We start from the raw sequence: 22,192 nt of genomic DNA on the forward strand, positions 1-22,192 counted from the left end.
ACTTGCGTATAGGGATGTTAAATGGCCAGGTTAAATGGTAAACCTAACTTGACCTGACCCTATAGGGTCGGATTAGGGTCAATATATTTGGCTTTATGGTAGGGTTAGGGTTTTGATTATTCAACCCGAGTCGGGTTTGATTTTTGGTTGACCCATCCACCAGGTCACGATACCATGCATATATACAAAGTATTCTTGTAACTTTTTTACTTCTAATTCTATAACTTTAAAGTTTAAGATTTATTTACATGTTGGTTTTTTTTTCTTTTTTTAAATGAGAAAAGTGACATCTTAGATTCTATAAAACAATTTCCTAACATAAATTAATGGATTTTAGGTCTTCAAAACGTGTTAAAAAAATACAATTGAAATGGTACATATCAAGTCAGGTCGGTATCAGGTTAGACCCTATAGGGTCGGGTTGGGTTTGGAAATCAAGTGTTTTAAGATGGGTCTGTTCGACTTCAGGTTGAGGCACTATAGGGTCAGGCTATGATGGAGGCAAACCCATGCCAAACCCAATCCGTTTACATCCCTACTTGTGTGACTTAGAAAAGAGGGGCATGTGATTGATGAGGTAGACGACTGTTTGAAATGCTTCAACCTAGAACTTGAGAGACAAGGTTTCATGAGCAAGAAGGGAAAGACTAATTTTAACCACGTGAAGGTATTTGTGCTCTACTACAGCATTTTGTTTTGTTCCAGTGTGTGAGGACATGAGAATTGATGGGAGATGCCATGATTAGATAGATAAGTAGAGAAGGGAGTACTAGAAAATTCACCACCACCATCAGAGGAAAAGTATTTAATTTATTCTCAAAGAGAGTTTCTACCTTCGTCTTAAAAGATATGATGAATATAACAAAGAATTCAAACTTTAAATTTCATAGGAAATATCCACAAGTACCATGTAAGATGGTCAACAAATAAAACATAGTAACGATACTGATAGGAGGATAAAATGAGGGATACATCGCAATGAATTAAATCAAATGGCTTATTTGAATAATAACGATAAGTAGAACTAAATGGCTAATGACAGCTTTTTCCCTACTGGAAGGAAGAGCAAATGCAAAGGAGACTTGATTGAGGAACTAATGAGAGAGAAGAGAGAATCATGGCTTCAATGTCGCAGGATGGGTGGCCAAGACAATTATGCCAAACTTCAGTGGACTGCTTATTGATAACTCTGCATTTTGATGCCTTAAGGGCATCATTCCAGGGGTATTTTCGGTCTTATAATAGTCAAAGTGTGCCCTTTTCCCAGTTAAATTCAATGTTGTGAACTGTAAGGATCTCTATACAAATTTTGTGAAAAACTGCAAAAGTTATATGGCTGAAATAAAGTTTTTGGGAAGCTGGTGTGAAATCCAACTAAGAGAGGGGGTGCTTTTGTGAAAAACTAAGAACAGGAGAGTGCCTCCTATCTGCTAAACCTTGTTTGGCGCCCCTCCTACTATATTAGCATGCTCACTTCTCCTTAGCAAACCCTAGGGTGCCTTTTAACCTATTCGTTTCCTCCTTAGCAAACCCTAGCCGCCCCCAGTTGTTTAATCTCCACCCTCCGCTCCTTCTAATCTCCACCACTCATTCTAGGTCACTCTTTTTGTAGCTTTTAAACCCTAGGGCGCCACCTAACTACTGATCCTCACCATTCAGCCCCTAACCACTAGATCTCATCCCTCCATTCCATCTTCTATCTCAGCCATCCACTCTAGGGCGCCACCCACTCCTTCTAATCTCCACCTTTCAACCCTAGGCACCTCAATCTCCTCCATCCATTTCTGGGCACCCAAATCTCAGCCCTACATAATATTGGGTGCCCTCTCCTTCTACTCTCAGCCTTAGGATCACCCCAAAGCCATCCTAACCCTCCATTAGAAACCCTAGGGCGCCCATATCATTGCTAAAACCCAATTGCCGCCCCCCTCATTCTCTCTAATCCCAGTTGTGTCCACCCTTCTCTATAAAAAGGACCCAAGAGCTCCTGAGAAAGGGATGAATTCTGCCCCCAGGTAAGACGGATGGCTATTCTTGAGAAGTTCAAGGGTAGAGGAAGAGGAGGACGCCCAGGCAAGAGGAGGGGTTCCTACTTGTAGTTCGCCAAAGCCACTACTGCCACCTCTGGATTCGGATCCCAACCATTAGCTTTAGTTTTAATTTTTGTTCTTTCATTTCCAGCTCCATTTCTTTCTTTTTGCAATTTTCTTTAATTCAATTTAATTTTCATTTACTTCTCTACAGATCTGGAATACGGCCAGGTAAGACGGAAGGCCTAGCTCGAGATGTTTGAGGGTCGAAGGAGAGATCCGAAGACAGCTACCTCTGATCGGATTACAGATTCTTTATTTCATTTCTTTCCTATATTTATTTATTTTTCTGCACATTTAATTTTCATCAATTTTTGAATTCTATTTTATTCCAGTTTAATTAATTATGTATGTATTTCTACAACTTGTAATTGTGTTTTATTTCCCAGATCTAAGTAAATAACGATTTTTCCCTCGCTTCCCTGTGGATACGACCCATTCTCACCCTTTTACTACGTTTGTAATTGTTTGAGAATCGGAAAAGTTTACAAATAATTAAACTAGTGTTCCGAATTGTTTATAACACGCTTTTGGACACACCAAGTTTTTGGTGCCGTTGCCAGGGGAGCAACAGAGAAAATTTTTTATTTGCTTTATCTGGATTTGTTTCATCATTTTTTAGTTTTGTTTGATTACTTGATCTGTAATCTTATTTTAATTCTTGCTTCTCTTTGATTTTGCAGGACAAAATAGCAAAAGGTGGAGTACCGGAGCATTGCGGGACTATGGGAGAGAAGAGAAGAGAAGAATTAATTGGATTGCGTTTCAGGTGTAGTCATCCCATTTCACTTTTGATTTTTGATTTTTATTTTCAAACTCTTTTTTTTAGTAGAATAGTAATTTTCAAATTTTTTTATTAATTTTTTTAGATCCGATTTATATTTTTTTTAGTGTTATTTCTCTTTCATTTTGTTTCTAGATCTATTTTGTCTTTATTTTAATTCCTTGTTCGAATTTCTGTTTTCTTAGTTTTTTTTTTCAGATAAAAAATTTTCGTTTATTTTATTTTATTTTTTATTGTCGCATAATTTTCTTTTTCTTATTTTATTTTCGGTTTAATTTTTGGAATAGCAATTTTCTTTTTAGAGTTTATTTTGGTAGTTGTTAACCTTTTTAGCATAATTATTTCTTTTACTTTTTGTTTGTTATAATTAATTGTTACCTTATTTAATTTCCTTTTTTGTTATTTAATTGAATAATTAATCATTAAATATGAAATTGTTTAAATTTTCAAATTTGAGTTTAAATTTTGAATTTGAATTTAAATTTAAATGTAAAATCGAATCTGAATTTGAATTTGAATTTGAATTTAAATTTCAAATTTCGAACTTAAAAAAAAAACAAAAAATAAAAAAGTATTAATAACTTAAAAGTTTTGCATTTGCATTCCAACATTTAGGGTTTGATATTCTAGAGCATGCATCATATAGGTTTATTTAATTGCTGAAATTATTTTGTTAGTTGTGAATATGTCAGATTTTCTTTTTATTTTAATTGTTCTTTTTGCTTAATTAGGTTGCTTTATTATTTTATGTTACATTGCTGAATTGCACTTTAGAAATAATTGTTCATCCATTGTAATTAGTTGCATTTGTTGTGTAATCCATTTTAAGGGCATCCAACTTAAATAAGATAAGGTGGGGATTTCATCACCCTTCCTTGGCCCAAAAATCACCACCCTTCACATGCAATTCACCCTAATCCTAATTTAAAATTTGGATAGCAAGATCCTTTAGGGAGCTTCACACTTGATTCAAAGGTGTGTTGAATTTTAGGGAAGCTTGTAATTACTTTCCATAACTTGTGGTTGGTGTCTAAGGAAAGAGGTTAAACGGCTATGCCTAAGCGGGTTTTGTGGTTACTTAATTAGGTCCTTGCGAGAGAAAGGGGAGCCTCCCACATCTCCACCTCTTACCTGGCTAACCAAAGGAAGTGGTGTAATTCCAAGTAAACCTAAAAGGATTCACATTGGTTGAACCACTAGTTTAGGAAACCTTAGGTCAACCCATAGGTCGTGTATGAATTGCTTGCATTTTTTTTAATTTTAAAATTTCAAATTTGAATTTAAATTTCAAGAATTTAAATTTCAAAATCTGAATTTGAATTAAATTTCAAATTTTTAAATTTCAAATTTCGAAAAAAAAAGAGAAAATTAAAAAAAATTGAATTTAAATTTCCGGAATTTAAGTTTCAAAATCTAAATTTGAATTTAAATTTCAAATAAAAAATAAATAAATAAATCATTAAAAAAGAGAAAATAAAATATATAAAAAAATTAAATTTGAGTTTAAATTGTAGAATTTTAATTTCAAAATCCAAATTTGAAATTAAAATTCAAAATTTTAATTTCAAATTTAAAAAAAAAAGAAGAAAAAGAGGGTTAAAACAAAATAAAATGAATTCAATGGCTGGAGTTTGTGGAATGAAAAACTACTTCCAACCTGAGCCACAAATTGATTGGAACCATGTGTCTCGACAAATAGACAAGATTAATGGGATGGCCCACAAAATTGACCAAGTCCTTGCATATCGTCAACTAAGTGGCCCATACCCAACCTTGTCATTCTATCCATTATGTTCTATCTGTGCAAGCCCGGCCCATCATGTTAGCTAGTGCCCTACGGTGGGCCCATGTCAACCAGTCATTCCAGACCAAGTACATGCGGCCAACAGATTTTTCCAACCCAATGCTAATACATTCTTTCACTCATATAACCCTGGGTGGGAAAATCATCCCAACTTCACTTACAAGGCTCAAGTCCAAGAAACCCCCTTGTCAGATGTGCACTCCCAATGGTCTGAAGCCTAGACTCACTAGGTGTACAATGATTATCCTGGGACTCAACTGGCTCAACCATGTCAAACCTACACACAGTCCTAACAGTATCATCATCCATCTAACTCCATGGCCCAGCAATTTCAGAGGCCACAAGTACAGAACCAATTCCATCAGATGTACCCTAGGAATTAACCGACTCAAGCTTATCAGGCTCATCCACAACCTCCTCAAGCCTGTACAGTCGATGACCAATTCATGCAACTTCAGCAGCTGATCCTAAATTAGTAGTAGTCCATCGATAGATTAGAGAGCCAAATAGGACAGCTAGCCGAAGCCAAGAAGAGGAAATAAGTAGAGCAACTACCAAGTCAACCGATTGTGAATCCTAGAAATCAGCCACTGGATTTTCCTCCACAACAAATTCAACCACCTCCTAAGAACCCTCAGCCTGAAAATACCAAGGCTATTACAACCTTAAGGAGTTGAAGGATTTTAGAGGACCCGTGTGAGAAAAAGAGAGTTAGTGAAAAAGAGCAAGAAGACCATAAGTTGGGGGGAGAAGAAAAAGGAAAGGAAACATTAGAATACGAGCTTTTAGTGAACCAACCTGTGGTCCCAACTACACTCACAGCTGGGCCGTTGCAAAAGAAGAAAGAGATTCGCAATGAGGAGAGTAGGGAAGTCCATATTAACTTCCCTCTCCTCGACGCGATCCAACATATCCCGACCTATGCCAAGTTCTTGAAAAAGTTGTGTACTCAAATGATGAAGCCACGATCGGCCCCACAAAAAGTGATGCTCTCGGCAAATGTTAGTGCGGCTCTCCTAAACTAGTTCCCCGAAAAATGAAAGATCCTAGTGCTTCTCTCATAAGTTGTGTCATCTCTGGAATCACCTTCGATCGGGTTCTATTGGATCTTAGGGCCAGTATAAATCTGCTTATGTCCATTTATGACAAGTTCAGGATCGGCGAGTTAAAACTGACCCCAGTAATTCTGTAACTCGCTGATTGGTCAGTCAAGACTCCTCGAAGTGTTATTGAGGACATCATTGTCAGGGTAGAGAGTTGTCACTTCCTAATGGATTTTATCGTCCTAGACATGACCCCAACTGGAAGGAAGAGCAAATGCAAAGGAGACTTAATTGAGCAACTGATGAGAGAGAAGAGGAAATCATGGCTTCAATGTCGTAGGATGGGTGGCCAAGACAATTATGCCAAACTTCAGTGGACTACTTATAAGAGACATGCACTATTGAAGGGAAGGTGATGGAGGTTGGAGGTGAGACAATTGTGAGTGGGTAGAGCCCTCCAGGATGAAATATCACACCCGTTATTTTGTCCTTAACCACAAAACTAGATTCATCAAAGATAAAATAGCAATTATTATCTGTAGAAAAAGTTGAGAAACAACAAGCAAATTGGTAGTGGGTTGTGGACAATGGAGAATGTTTGACAAGTGTAGCGAGGTGTTGGGTGCATTCAGAGAGTGTAAGATTGAGAAACCAATGTGTTTCATACCTAGGCCATTGCCATTGCCATTTCCAACAGTGACTTCACCAGTGCCTCTATAACAAGTGGGGTGAGAGATGTCACCAAAGTTTGGCAGTGATAGCTATGAAAATAGCCCTACCAAATGCACTAATTATCAAGTAGTATAAAAATATCGTTCCCACGGGTATTTAACAAAATAAGGATTAGAACCCCAGTCTTTCCTAATTATTTGGACAATCGAAATTCAGATTTGAGGGAGCCAGAACTACTGAAAATAAAAACTAGGAAAAGCAAGGACAATCAACAACCGAATATGCAAAGGATGAAATCACTAGGGCTTTAGGTCCACCCAACCAATCTAATGAATATTGATGGATGCGATTAACCAAGATTAATTGTTATTCCCATAAGCTGAAGTTTTTCCCAATTTATTCAATATTCTTTCCCAAGATATATTAAACCTATTTCTATCAAGTAACCCCTCGATCCCTCGACTAGAGTTCTCAATAATATAAATGCATGAAGTGCAAGAAAAACTCATATATTCAGATGAATCATGTGTATATATCCCTATATATCATTCAATTCACACCATGAACTATGTGGTCGAGTATATAAATTCCTCTCCCGATTCATTCATATACACCGAATCAACTAAGAAATGGCCACTCCTAATCGCATTAAGCAAATAATTCATAGACTATATGGAAATCACAATCTTGGATAAATCATAATGATAAAAATATATTCATTATCATGGTTTAGCTTTCCACAGCCCTAGCTAAAAACAAATCAGTTCATAATAAAGGAAATAAAGCAAACAAGATGGAAGAAAGAACTCATGAATTCGCCCAGGGTGCTGAGATTTCCTCTTCTTCTTGCCACCACCTCCTTCTTGAAGCTTTCTTGATCTCCTTCTTGAAGTTCTTGAAGACCTTCTTGATTCACTTCAGAGGGACTTCAGGAATTCCTTCAATTGTTGATTGATGATCCCTCTAGTCCGCCCCTTACTTCTTTATATAGCCTAAAGGGGAGGGGGTGGTCTCTTACTCTCTCTTGAAGTTAATCTTTCAAGATTAGAAAGTCCTAGTCTAATCCTACTCTTATCTCTTTATTTAACGAACTCAATCTTTTTATCTCTCTGTGATTATATCATAAATTTAAATCTGGTAGGACTCTTCTCATTTTCTTGTTCTTCGATTCGTATTAGAACTCCTCTACGAATTGGGCTTCAGCCAGGCTTTTTTGCAAATTGGGCTTCAGCTGCGGATTGGGCCTTCCTACAAATTTGCCCCGACTTCGGGCCCAAATTTGACTTCGATTCAGACCGAATCTATGAAAGCCCAAAACACAAAAGTTGTGGATTTTTCTCTTGTCTTTCTAGTGGGTCTTGAATCAGCCCATTCAGAGTTCGGATACGCGAGTTAGGTCCAAATTACTGAATGGTGCCGAAACTATGAAAAATCATCCGAATTGCCTTTCTTTGCTCCTGATGCCTTCTTTCATGCCTTGAACCGAAATACAAGAAATATGAGTCCAATTAAGTACTAATTAAGTGTGAAAGACAGAATATTTGGGGATAAAAATATGATAAATTCTACTCTCATCAAATCCCCCCACACTTAAACTTTGCCCGTCCTCGGGCAAGACAAAACTCAAAACAAAATTAAAACAGGAACCAGCTAACTAAAAGATTGTTTTGGATTTTTCTCAATAGGGTACTTGTTCTCCCGCATGCCTTGATCCAGTATTAATGGTCCTTCCATTCGTCTACTTCTTTTCCTCTTTAACTTGTCAAAGAATAATCTTAAATTGCCAATCCTCATGTCCTCAAGTGAAATCGATAATCAAGGGAAACAAGCATCTTTTCGCATGAATAATTTAGGACTAGAGTAAGCCCTCTTTGTTTTCACAATCACATGCAGCAAGATTCAAAAATACACTCATGATTTTTTAGAACGAAACAAGGAATGTTATTACCATAAGCTTGTTTATGTATCACATCTCCACCACTTATCATGAGTTCAATGCATTAAAAGGTGAATTAGGGTTTGGGACCTAGGGATGAGTGCATTTTATGCTCCATCTCACCCATTTCTTATGCTTTTAGTGTGAGTGTATTTTATGCTCCATCTCACCCTTTTCTTATGCTTTTAGTGTGAGTGCATTTTATGCTCCATCTCACACTTATTCAGAAAATAAAAGATTTCTTTTGATAGATCACGTTCCAATCCATGAACTCATTATTGTGGTCTCAACATGCCTAACAAAACAAGTTCTAGAATAATCAAACAATGTCTGTCTATCAGAAACCAAATGCTCACAAGGGTCAAATATGTATTGCATTTTTCCCGTTGATCATTCCCACTACTGAGATACCTTCCACAGCCAAAAATTTTAACTAGATTTGCTTGCATCCTTTCTTGTCTATCTCACCTAAGCACATGATTCATGGTGGTTTGCAATCATTCAAAAATGTCTCTAAGGAGCAGAAATTTCGAAAGGAAATGTTAGAGAGTTGTAATCGAAACATGCCGAAAAAATTTATCAACCCCTTAATCCTCCCCCACACTTAAGATATACATTGTCCTCAATGTATGGAATATGAATAACAAGAACAATGAGAGAAAGGTTTAAGAGGACTTCCCTGAATACCTCATTGAGATCCTGTGAGATACCAAAAAAAACACACTCATAAGAAAGAAAACTGAACAAAACAAACAATTAAACTTAATGGGTTGCCTCCCACAAGCGCTCCTTTTAAGTCCTGAGCTAGACTTTCACCTTTCTTTCATGGCGGTTTTAAGGGGAGAGAATGGACCCATGGTGGATGGGTTGCTCTCCTTCAATATAATTCTTTAAACGCTGCCCATTTACCTTGAATGTGTTGCCCTTACCATTATGCAGTTCAATCGCTCAATGAGAGAATACCCTAGCCACTACAAAGGGTCCACTCCACCTTGTTTTCAACTTCCCAGGGAATAGCTTGAGATGAGAATTAAAGAGCAATACTTTGTCTCCTTCCTTAAATTCCTTATTTACAATACGGGAGTCATGCCATGCTTTGGTTCTTTCTTTGTAAGTCTGGGCATTCTCATATGCTTGATTTCTCCATTCCTTTAATTCATTTAGCTGGAACTTCCTTTGATCACCTGCATTTCTTAAATCGAAATTTAGAAATTTGGTAAACCAGTAAGCTCTATGTTCCAGCTCAACGGGTAGATGGCATGCTTTGCCAAAGACTAATTGATAAGGGGACATACCGATTGGGGTTTTGAATGCCGTACGATAGGCCCAAAGTATCGTCTTAAGGACCAATCCCTCCTAGAAATGGTAACCGTCTTTTCCAAAATCTGTTTTAATTCTCTATTAGAGATTTCTACTTGGCCTCTAGTCTGGGGGTGGTAGGGGGTTGCAATTCTATGTGTAACACCATATTTGCTTAATAGTTGTTCGAATTGTTTGTTACAGAAATGCTTCCCCCCATCACTTATGATAGCTTGAGGTGTTCCAAAATGGGTGAATATGAATTTTTTTATGAACTTAATGACAACCCGAGCATCATTAGTGGGATATGCACATGCTTCCACCCATTTGCTCACATAATCCACAGCCACAAGTATATAGGAATTATTAACCAATTTTGGGAAAGGTTCCATGAAATCGATGCCCCATACATCAAATATTTCGCAAACAAGAATGTTGTTTAAGGGCATCTCGTTTTGTCGGGAGATATTAGCTGTCCTCTGGTAATGATCACAAGCATTTACATATGTGTAGACATCCTTGAAGAGTGATGGCCAATAAAAACCGCTTTGTAGAATTTTCGAAGCGGTTCTTGATGTTCCATGGTGACCTCCTACTTCTCTGTCATGGCAGAATTTTGTAACACTGAGCACTTCCTCCTCGGGAATACATCTCCTTATTAGTCCATCCCCGTAGATCCTGTACAAGTAAGGCTCATCCCAAAAATAATGCTTTACATCAGAGAATAATTTCTTCCTCTACTGATATGTCAAGTGAAGTGGCACCACCTTCCCTAACAAAAAGTTAGCCAAATCAGCAAACCATGGTTCATTGTTTCTGCTAATCGCATATAGTTGCTCATCTGGGAATTCATCATGCAAGGTCGAATTATTAATATTTTCAACATAACTTTCATCCAGCCTTGATAAATGATCAGCTATTGTATTTTCACTACCCTTTTTGTCTTTAATTTCTAGGTCAAATTCTTGCAAAAGCAAGATCCATCGTAGCAGCCTAGGTTTTGCATCTTTCTTAGCAAGTAGATATCTCAAGGCAGCATGGTCAGTGAAAACAATGACTTTAGATAAGAGCAAATAAGATCTGAATTTTTCAATAGCAAATACTACTACAAGTAATTCCTTTTCGGTAGTGGAATAATTTTTTTGTGTTTCATTCATGGTCCTACTTGCATAGTAAATGGTGTGAAATTTCTTATCTTTTCTTTGCCCTAAAACTGTGCCCAAGGTATCATTGCTTGCATCACACATTATTTCGAAGGGTAGTTCCCATACAAGGGCTGATACAATAGGAGCCTAAATCAATTTCTCCTTAAGAGTATTGAATGCATACAAACAATCATCATTGAATTCGAACGGTACATCCTTAACTAGTAGATTTGTTAGGGGTCTGGCGATTTTAGAAAAATCTTTGATGAACCGTCTATCAAAACCGGCGTGCCCGAGAAAACCCCTAACCTCTTTTAATGATTAAGGTGGAGGTAGTTTTTCAATCAGTTCTATTTTGGCTTTATCAACCTCGATGCCCCGGGAGGACACCTTATGTCCTAGAACTATTCCTTCCCTAACCATGAAATGACATTTTTCCCAGTTCAAAACAAGGTTAGACTCCTCACACCTTTGAAGTACCTTTTCCAAATTAAGCAAGAATCCATCGAATGATGATCCATAAATGGAGAAATCGTCCATGAAGACTTCCATGAAGTCATCGATGAAATCACCAAATAATGACATTATACAATGCTGGAAAGTGGCAGGTGCATTGCACAGTCCAAATGGCATTCTCCTAAATGCAAAGGTTCCATATGGGCAAGTAAAACTGGTCTTCTCCTGATCCTCAAGTGCAATGGGTACTTGAAGATACCCGGAGTAGCCATCTAGGAAGCAATAATATTCGTGCCCTGCAAGTCTCTCTATCATCTGGTCAATAAATGGCAAAGGAAAGTGATCTTTCCTAGTGGCCTCATTCAGCTTTTGATAGTCTATGCACACCCTCCAGCCAGTTACTGTTCTTGTGGGAGTTGATTTATTATTTTCATTTAGAATTATAGTAATCTCTCATTTCTTTGGTACGACTTGAATAGGACTTACCCATGATGAATCAGAAATCGGGTAGATAATACTTGCTTCAAGCCATTTCAGAATTTCTGCCTTCACTACCTGTTGCATTTTAGGGTTCAGCCTCCTTTGTGGTTGTTCCTTGGGATTGCAGCCTTGTTTCATCATAATTTTATGTATGCATACCAAAGGGTTAATCCCTTTTATGTCGGTGATGCTCTATCCTATGGCCGATATGTGTTGCTTGAGCACCCTCACAAGTTTTTCCTCTTGGGGACCTGTCAATTCAAAAGAGATAATTACAGGTAAGGTGGAACTGTCTCCCAAAAATATATATTTTAAATGAAGAGGCAAGGGTTTAAGTTCCAAAGCTGGAGGTGCTTTGATGGAGGGTAATAATTGTTTATTGGAGGTCGGCCCATCTAGTGGTAGAAATCTCCCTTGTCTTGGTTTGCATTCTTCTTGGCCGGCCCCTAAATAATTCACCGCCTCCTTTGCCTCTTCCTCCATCACCTGTATGTTATTACAAGGGTTAACAATACAGTTTTCAACAGGATCATCTAACTTTGAATTATTAATTTTAGCTGCCCAAACATCAATAGAATCAATTGCATATATCTCATGTTCTTTTGTGTTGGGATACTTCATGGTTTAGAAAACGTTAAATACCATCTCCTCACCGTTGATCCTAAGGGTAAGTAAACCCTTTTGTACATCAATTAAAGTGTTACCGGTAGCAAGAAAGGGTCTTCCAAGGATCAATGGCATCGATCTATCCTCCTCCATATCCAACACAATGAAATCAACAGGGATGATGAAATTCCCTACTTTAACTAAAACATCTTCCACTATTCCCCTAGGGTATTTAATGTTTCGATCAGCCAATTGTAGGGTAATAGTTGTAGATGTTAGTTCATGCAATCCAAGCCTTTCTCAAATTCAGCATTCCCTATGGTGCAAGGTATAGAGAAACTCCCTGGATCCTTAAGTTTTGGAGGCAGTTTATTTTGAAGAATGGCTGAACACTCTTCATTTAGCTTTACCATCTCGCAATCCTCCCACTTCCTTTTGTTGGACATCATCTCCTTTAGGAATTTGGCATACTTCGGCATCTGTGACAATACATCAAGAAAATGAAGGTTAATATGGATCTTTTTAAACACTTCCAAAAATTTTTCAAATTGATTATCTAATTTAGCCTTCAAGACTCTTCTTGGGTAGGGAATAGGGAGTTTAATTTCATCTAAATTCAGTTTAGGGGTGCTTCCCTCATTCTCCTTTTGTAGATCGGCCGATTCAGCTTCCTTGTCATCTTCTTGGGCTTCGCCGACTGTCTTCCCACTTCTTAAGGCTATGGCATTCACATGCTCTCTAGGATTCTTCTTTATGTTGCTGGGTAGCTGTCCCTCTTTTCTTTCCAACAGCATGCTTACAATCTGCCCCACTTGAACTTCTAAGTTCTTAATCGATGTTTCATGGCTTTGGAATTTTGCTTCAGCAGTATTGATGAACTTAGAAATCATCTCTTCCAAATTGCTCTTTTTTTCTTGCGGGGGCGGCTATGGTTGGAATCCCATGGGTGTCTTTTGCTGATTGTTGCTCCATGAAAAGTTTGGATGATTCCTCCACCCTGGGTTGTATGTATTTGAGTAGGGATTGAAATTCGGCCTGCCAGCATGAGAGATAAAATTATCATTCTCATGGGAAATAAAAGGACTGCTTAATTGACAATCAGAATTTATATGTCCTATTTGACCACATAAATCGCATGAGATGCTAGATGATGTATTAATGGCTGCAATATTAAAAGTATCAAGTTTCTTATTCAGATTAGCAATTTGCGCAGATAGGGCTGCAAAGGAATCGATGTGGTGTACTCCCCTCTGATTGGTTCGGTCATTGCTCCACTGGTAGTTGTTTGATACCATCTCCTCCACTAGGTCATAAGCTTCCTCTAGAGTTTTCCTCATGATTGTGCCACCTGTGGCTGCATCAATAATGGATCGATTAGAGGGGGTAATATCATTATAAAAAGTCTGGATTTGGCGCCAAGTTGGTATCCCATGGTGAGGACACTTCCTAAGCATCTCCTTGAATCGTTCCCATGCTTCATACAAAGATTCTCTCTCAAATTGAGCAAAAGTAGTAATATCATTAATTAATTTTGCTGTTTTGGAGGGGGGGAAATATTTAGCCAAAAAGTTCTGGGTTAGATCATTCCAAGTGGTGATACTTCCTGCAGGGAGTGAGTTAAGCCAATCTTTAGCTCTATCACGCAATGAAAAAGGAAATAATCTAAGCCTAATAGCATCATCACTAACTCCATTATGTTTAAATGTATCACATATTTCTAGGAAGTTAACAATGTGTGCATTAGGGTCATTACTTGGCAACCCACTAAACTGAATACTTGTCTAGATCATCTGAATTATTGTAGGCTTGATTTCAAAATTATTGGTCTGAATGGTGGGCTTGCAAATGCTGGATGTCGCCCCATCAATTGTTGGACAAGCATAGTCCAAGAGGGTGCGATTTGCTTCTGCCATCTCTCTTTCGATTTCTATTGTTGGTTCGCCAATAACAACCTCCTCTCTTGTCTTACCTTTGTTAGTTCTTTGCAACAAACGAAGGGTCCTCTCAATTTCTGGATCGAATTCTGCTAGTCCCTCTCTTCTAGTGCATGTCATGCACTAGTAAATCTGAACCAACAAGAATCCAAACAAATAAAATAAAATAAAAATAAGGAATAAAACAGAAATAAAATAAAAAAATCCAAATTAACCAAGGTTAACAAGTTCTAATATTATTTTAGGATTAAATCCCCGGCAATGGCGCCAAAAACTTGATAGCTATGAAAATAACCCTAGCAAGTGCACTATTTAACAAGTAGTATAAAAATATTGTTCCCATGGGGATTTAACAAAATAAGTATTAGAACCCTAGTCTTCCCTAATTATTTGGACAATCAAAATTCAGATTTGAGGGAGCAAGAACTACTGAAAATAAAAACTAGGAAAAGCAAGGACAATCAACAACCGAATATGCAAAGGATGAAATCACTAGGGCTTTAGGTCCACCCAACCAATCTAATGAATATTGATGGATGCGATTAACCAAGATTAATTGTTATTCCCATAAGCTGAAGTTTTTCCCAATTTATTCAATATTCTTTCCCAAGATATATTAAACCTATTTCTATCAAGTAACCCCTCGATCCCTCGACTAGAGTTCTCAATAATATAAATGCATGAAGTGCAAGAAAAACTCATATATTCAGATGAATCATGTGTATATATCCCTATATATCATTCAATTCACACCATGAACTATGTGGTCGAGTATATAAATTCCTCTCCCGATTCATTCATATACACCGAATCAACTAAGAAATGGCCACTCCTAATCGCATTAAGCAAATAATTCATAGACTATATGGAAATCACAATCTTGGATAAATCATAATGATGAAAATATATTCATTATCATGGTTCAGCTTTCCACAGCCCTAGCTAAAAACAAATCAGTTCATAATAAAGAAAATAAAGCAAACAAGATGGAAGAAAGAACTCATGAATTCGCCCAGGGTGTTGAGATCTCCTCTTCTTCTTGCCGTCACCTCCTTCTTGAAGCTTTCTTGATCTCCTTCTTGAAGTTCTTGAAGACCTTCTTGATTCACTTCAGAGGGACTTCAGGAATTCCTCCAATTGTAGTCGATGATCCCTCTAGTCCGCCCCTTACTTCTTTATATAGCCTAAAGGGGAGGGGGTGGTCTCCTACTCTCTCTTGAAGTTAATCTTTCAAGATTAGAAAGTCATAGTCTAATCCTACTCTTATCTCTTTATCTAATGAACTCAATCTTTTTATCTCTCTAGGATTACATCATAAATTTAGATCTGGTAGGACTCTTCTCAGTTTCTTGTTCTTGGATTCGTATTAGACCTCCTCTGTGAATTGGGTTTCAACCAGGCTTTTCTGCAAGTTGGGCTTCAGTTGCGGATTGGGCCTTTCAACGAATTTTCCCCGACTTCGGGCCTGAATTTGACTTCGATGCAAACCGAATCTGCGAAATCCCAAAACACGAAAGTTGTGGCTTTTTCTCTTATCTTTCTAGTGGATCTTGAATCAGCCCATTCGGAGTTCGGATACGCGAGTTAGGCCCAAATTACTGAATAGTGCCGAAACTGTGAAAAATCATCCGAATTGTCTTTCTTTGCTCCTGATGCCTTCTTTCATGCCCTGAACCAAAATACAAGAAATATGAGTCCAATTAAGTACTAATTAAGTGTGAAAAACAGAATATTTAGAGATAAAAATATGATAAATTCTACTCTCATCAAGCAGGCGTTATGTGGTGTGAGGCTCTTGTATCTGAATACCATGTGATATCATCTGTAGGATCTTGCGTTGCGGCAGTCATAGCTTTGAGCTTCTCAGGTGGTTTCTTGCTTGCCTTGATATGACAAGTTCAACCTCTGAAAGCAACCTATTGCTTTATGGCCTTTTTTGTTGCAAATTTGACAAATGGGCCTATTTCCATTATGATTGAGGTGCAAAAATTTGGCCATGACCAGATCAAGTTAGTAAATGAGGCTCCATTGTTTGGTCTTAGGTTTGGTCCAACTCTTGTAATCGCCATCATGGACTAGTGATGATTGCTTGTTGGTGGAATTCCCATGAGAACAATTGCTGGGGTCAATTCAACTTGTTGGTAATAAGGGCTTAAGTAGGTTTAGTAATCTTCCAACTGAGACATCTCTTCACAAATAAGCAAAGTCATGTAGTTCTTCGGATTTACTCGTGATCTGCTACGAATGATTGATAAAAACACTATATAGGATGAGGGTGTTAGAAAATAAAACCTATTCAAGGACCTCACTTAACATCTTAAGCTTTTAGGTTGAATGGTTCTTTGAGATGGTATCAAAGCCACTTTGACCAAGTGGTTTAGTGTTTGATTCTCATCACCCCGGTTATAATTAATTAAGTTTCAGCACAAGGTATGGGTGGCCGAATCCTCCCTCAAACTTTTACCACCGAAACCTCTCTCTCTCTCTAGACTCCCTCTTCCCTTCCATCTTCTCCATCCATTTCGGCCAGCTATCACAACAAGAAAACAGAGGAACGAAAAGAAAAGAAACCTCTCACCTGGATCGTATTAGAAGGAAGAAGGGAGAAAGAAGAAGATTATAAGAAGAAAGAAAATAGGAGACTCAACTCAAGTTTGCAATCCACCTTCCCAACAAGATCAATATATCTTCTTATTTTGCCCCATCAAATAGGAAACATGTAGCCTTAGCCTCTCCATCGAAATATCATTCCTAACATCCCCAATATCTTGAAGGAAAATCTACAAAGAAGGTAAAACTTCTAACCGAATTCATAGTTGTTTGTTTCTTCTTTTTTTTTATCTTCCTCTTTCTTTTGTAAATGGTCTAGCATGGTTGAAACCATTCGTTATTTCCCACCCCACTGGCTACTCCTTTTTTAGTTATTCTGTCCAAGAAGATGTGCAAGCCAAATATATGAAGCTTGCTAATCCGCCATGATACTTGCTAGTCTATGTTTAGTATCGACTAGTATGTTTAGCTGAATGCATCTTGGTAGTTTCACAAATGAGTAGTATATGTTTGATGCCCTCTCTTTGCTATCCCTTAAGTTCTTTTGGATTGTTTTGAAGGTTTTTCCTTGGATTTATATGTGCTTAGGTTGTGTAGTTTTAGGCTAAATGTTTGGCATGGATATTAGTTTTTGTTTATTTTTATTTACTTATTTATTTATTTTTTGTTCTATTAATGCTTGTTTAGTTTAAACCTTATGTTCTTTGGGTGATTGGCAATCCTTCCTGAGACTTAATAATCCTCCCCTCAAGCAGGAACGTGGGAGGCTTTGGATAAAGAAGGGAAGGCTATGTATACAGCTGTCCCTTTGCTCCCTAAGAGCTTCTCATGCCCGGAAAGAGGGAGAAGAGGAGATGAAGCCTCATAAGAGAGTATCCCCTTCATGGTAGGACTTTCATTGGACCAAGAGAAGTCCTTAAGTATTTTTTGTTTTTATTAAAATTGGCATTCACAAGATAACAAAGGGAGAGGGGTGCCCAACACCTTCCCTCTCCCTTCCTTTGGTGCCTAGAATCATGTCTTTGTCTTGGATTGGGAGTCTTTTCTTCTTTTATGCTTTTCAAACTTGGAAGACCCGTCACTCCCTTGTTTAAGTTGTTGATGGGTGGCAGCTCCTTTCATAGCCATGAAGTGACACCCAATTTTAATGGGATTTACACAGCATGGAATCAAGGTTGTTGAATAATTCAATTGATCATTTTTCACTTTTGGTCTCTCTTCCTTTCAAAGATTCTAACCTGATCTTAGTTAGTTAGTTTCCCATTTCTGTTAGCTAATCTTATTCTCGTTGTGGTTTCTAGTGGCCAATGTTTTGTTCCTAGAGTCTCCTACTGGTATAGGTTTTTCCTACTCCAACACAAGTTCCGATTACAGTACAAGAGGAGATCAAAGTACGTTGAGGATAATTATGTGTTTCTGGTGAATTGGCTAGAGAGATTCCCCGAGTACAAGACCAGAGATTTCTATATTGTTGGAGAGAGCTATGCTGGGCACTATGTGCCTCAGCTTGCTAAATCAATTCTCCAAAACAAGAAAAGCAGGAATGAACAATATCAATATTTGAGGGATCATGGCCTGAGTCTCTCACTTTCTCTTTCTCCTGGGTTAAAACGAGGATAGAGAATCGGTTTTATGGTATCTGATCAATGGGTCATTTCTGTTTGCAGATTGGCAATCCATTGATCAATGGGGAAATCGACATGAGGGGCATGTATGACTACCGTTGGACACATGATCTAATTTCTGATCAGACCAATAACGCTATCAACAGTTACTGCTATGCCAGTTATCAATCTGAACATGCAATTACGCCATGAATCAGGCTAATGCAGTTGTCAATTCGATCGATATCTGCAACATCCATGCCCCCAGTGCAATTACCCCTTCTGTGCTTGTCGGCTGAGCATCCGGACAATGAGTTGTGGCGGCTATGGCCGAGTGGAACGGAAAACAGAGGAAAGAGGGAAAAAGAAAGGGGAAGGGGAAGAAGAGAGATCGGGGGAGAGAGAGAGAAAGAGAGAGAAATGTGAAGGAATCTAAGGTAGAAGGGATTATCGCCGCTGTTGTTCGTGTATCGTAAGGAAGATGAATAGTGTTTTTCTCCCATTTGTCCAAATAGTTATTACAAGGATAATATGAGAATTAAAAAATATTGCAATGACGGATTTCAACAAAAAGCTAATGAAAGGTCTTTGTCTCACGGTCATAGTATGGGAGGGTCTTTGTCGCAAACCAAAGTATAGGGGTCTTTGTCACAGACCCCTAATACAGGGGGGTCATTGTAATTTACCCTAAAAATTATTATGAAAAAATTTTAGATTAATACCTTGTATTTTAGGGATAGTCTCATTTTTGCCATTACAATACCTAAATTTTCAAAAACTGTTAGTTTAATCTCTGTCTTTAACAGTTGTCAATTATCTGTATCACGTATTATCTGTATCAGGTGATGATATGAGCGATTTAAAACTTTTAAAAATGTTAAACTACCTTTCATAGAAGACACTGTTTATCGTCTTCTTCCTAAAGAATGAACCAGGAAAGACATTGTTCATTTTTTCCATCCTTATACGGTCCACATGTACTCCCAAAGAAGGGGAAGTGGCGGAGGTAGCAGCGGTTTATGGATATACTGTTACTCTGCCGGTCTATCATTTATACTCATTAGAAGCTCTGGTAGCTAGTATTAAACAAGAAATCAGAACTTGTCGCAACTCAAAACCTGAACATGACAGTGAAATAAGGGTAATGAAACATGTACACCTAGCCATTCTGATTCATTATTTGCCACAGCGATGCGAACCAGTCCAGATGAAGATGTTCTTGCGACAATACCGACACCGGCGCGGACTAAAAGTATGGCAACGAGATGTTAGGGGATAAATTTACAGTTGGGTCGACTTCTTCCAAGAGTTCTTCTGAATGGAGAAGCTCCGCTAATTTCAGGGATTCAGGAGAAGAAGACCCTTTTTCTTCTCATCACGAAGGAGCTGCCCCAACTGGGAGCCGTACACTGTCTTCTAAAAATATGATGAGGAGATGTTCTTTTACCGAATTAGTGCACAGAAGCTCAGTGGAACAAGTAAAACTTACTATCTGCTCCTTTTTGTCTTAGGACCATTGAAGTATGTCCAAGGTCTATTTCGCAGAGGATCGTAAACGAGTTTACAACCAAAGGCAAAAGGCCACCTGGGTACCAGATCTGATAGTATCAAACAAACAAGAAAACAGAACTTGTCGCCATTGTTATTGTGTTGTCGTTTTGACATTCTTCCATTCTTCCTGCATTTTGAAGAAACAGAGGTATAGGTAAACCCATTTCTGGCAACATGTATTTTCAGAGAGAGGTATTTGTAAACCCATTCTTCCTATTTTGCAGAAACAGAGGTGGAAAGGAGATTCCAAGGTCGTATATCTCAAGGTATGCTTTCCAAGTTTTTTTTCTCTTTCAAAATTCAAACACCCTTCCTTATCATATCTTTTAGTTCAGATTTATATAGCTTGGATAAAACCTCGAAATTGCTGTTGTGCTGAACGAACACCGTAAGTTGATGAAGAAAATTTGACACCTGAGCATCCAAACTGGAACCTGCACCCAACTAGGGTCTTAAGCTTAATGCTTACTATGTTAGGCTTAACGCTACAAGTTATTTTACCAGTTTAGGCTCATTTTTACTGCATGTGGATCTTGGATTTCAAAATCATATCCATTTGAGTGATCAGGTTCCAGGCTTCCAGATCGATGTGGATTGTGAAATTTGTAAGATCAAACCCGAAAGCATAAGCATGCACTGATCCAGGCTTGATGTAGTGATGCTCTGTATCATTCGAGTATCAGACTGAAAATAGATCTCATATAGCAGCGCACACAGACCCCAGTCAGACCCAATTGTTACAAGTAATGTTGATTCGTAATACCATGGAAGTATGGAACAATAGAATTGATTTGGAATTTTGGATTAGTGACAGAGAGAGAGATCATTGAATTTTCATTCCCTTTATCTATTAAAAGATATACAATGATCAAATAAATGAAATGTATCATTTATTGGTTATGGGTTGCCATACCAAGCAAGTTCCATCGCTTACTCTACCAGAAAAGAGTATGAAGAAAATGAGCGAGAGGCTCTTTCATCGATCAATCGGAGGTGAAGAAGGATGACATGAACTACCTAAAATCTTTCCTGAGAGACCTCCAACGAACTGCCCTCATTGAATCAAGACCATAACTCGTTTTCCTCTTACGAGGTTTCCCCATCCAAATCAAACTTGGCTGCAAAAGAACATCACCATCGGCAACCGAACTGCATCGAGCTGATGGGTAGATGAGATGGGTAATGTCTTCGAGAGGCCTTCTGATCCTCCTCTTTTTGACTGCATGGATTGAGCTAATCAGGTTGGCAGAAAAAAGAGGGATGTTCCCTTTGTTGTTGTACTCACAGAGGGAGAAGGCATCCATTGCCGTTGTCCGGGGAAAGCGAGCGAGAGAGAGAGAGAGAGAGAGAGAGAGAGAGAGAGAGAGAGAGCAGGAGAGATGGTGAAACGATGATGGAGGGAGAGATATATGTAATGGTGGGTAATGGATGTTATTTTGCTTCTTTTTGGAGGGGAAATTCAAGTTTTTTCCTATGATTTTCATTTTTAATTTTAGGGAGGGAGAAGAGAAGAATTCTCAAAATCTCAATTCTGGTTTTCGAAATCACAAACAGAAAAAAAGCTATTAATGGAGAAAGAGGGAACCAGGGAAGAGCGGGCGGGAATGAAGATATGCTCACGAGGGGGAGAATTTTGATTTTAAAAACAAAACAAATGCCAGAGGTCAGGTCTTTGAAATTTGGGAGTAAGTCTTCTCTGAGATACTCCTAAGACATACCTAGAAAACCGCAAAAAGGTCGCGCGCGCGCGCGAACCAATCAAGTGGAGGGAAGGTGTAGGAAAACCATTGGAGCCAAGGATTTTCAACGAGTCACCAGACTGGAGTAGTCCCGACTCCCGACTCCCGCGGGCCGCGTCCACCCAGGCCCAGAACGGTAGGAACGATATTACGGCCCATGATTTTCCCTGTTGGCTTTCGAAACAATAACATCTTCCACATCAGCAAAACTACAGTTTTTCTGAGTTGGAAGTTCTTGTTTTGAAAAGCAGATCATTTTTGTTTTTTGATGGAAAGGGTGCTACACAAGGTGGGGGTAGTACGTCCCTAACAATCACTCAAATAAATGAGGTCCAAAGATCCATCCGGAAGAGCCCGCAGCCTTTGCAATCCAGTCCACCACTTGATTAGCCTCTCTGTATATTGAACTCCACGATTCAACCTAGTCTTCAGATCTTCGCAACCTTTGGTGATGTTCCTCATACTCCACGGGGGATCAGTCTGACTATTAAGGCATGAG

General features: G+C 38.4%; 1 non-coding gene across 1 annotated transcript; it reads left to right on the top strand.

Moving 5' to 3' along the window:
- Positions 1–13,740: 13,740 nt before the first annotated feature.
- Positions 13,741–13,847, top strand: LOC148802979 (small nucleolar RNA R71). The gene has a single exon (XR_016081587.1). It is a non-coding gene; the product is annotated as a small nucleolar RNA R71 (small nucleolar RNA).
- Positions 13,848–22,192: the final 8,345 nt, after the last annotated feature.

Source organism: Nelumbo nucifera, chromosome 1 (genome assembly GCF_055504915.1).
Source record: "Nelumbo nucifera cultivar China Antique chromosome 1, China Antique-T2T, whole genome shotgun sequence".
NCBI lineage: Eukaryota > Viridiplantae > Streptophyta > Magnoliopsida > Proteales > Nelumbonaceae > Nelumbo > Nelumbo nucifera.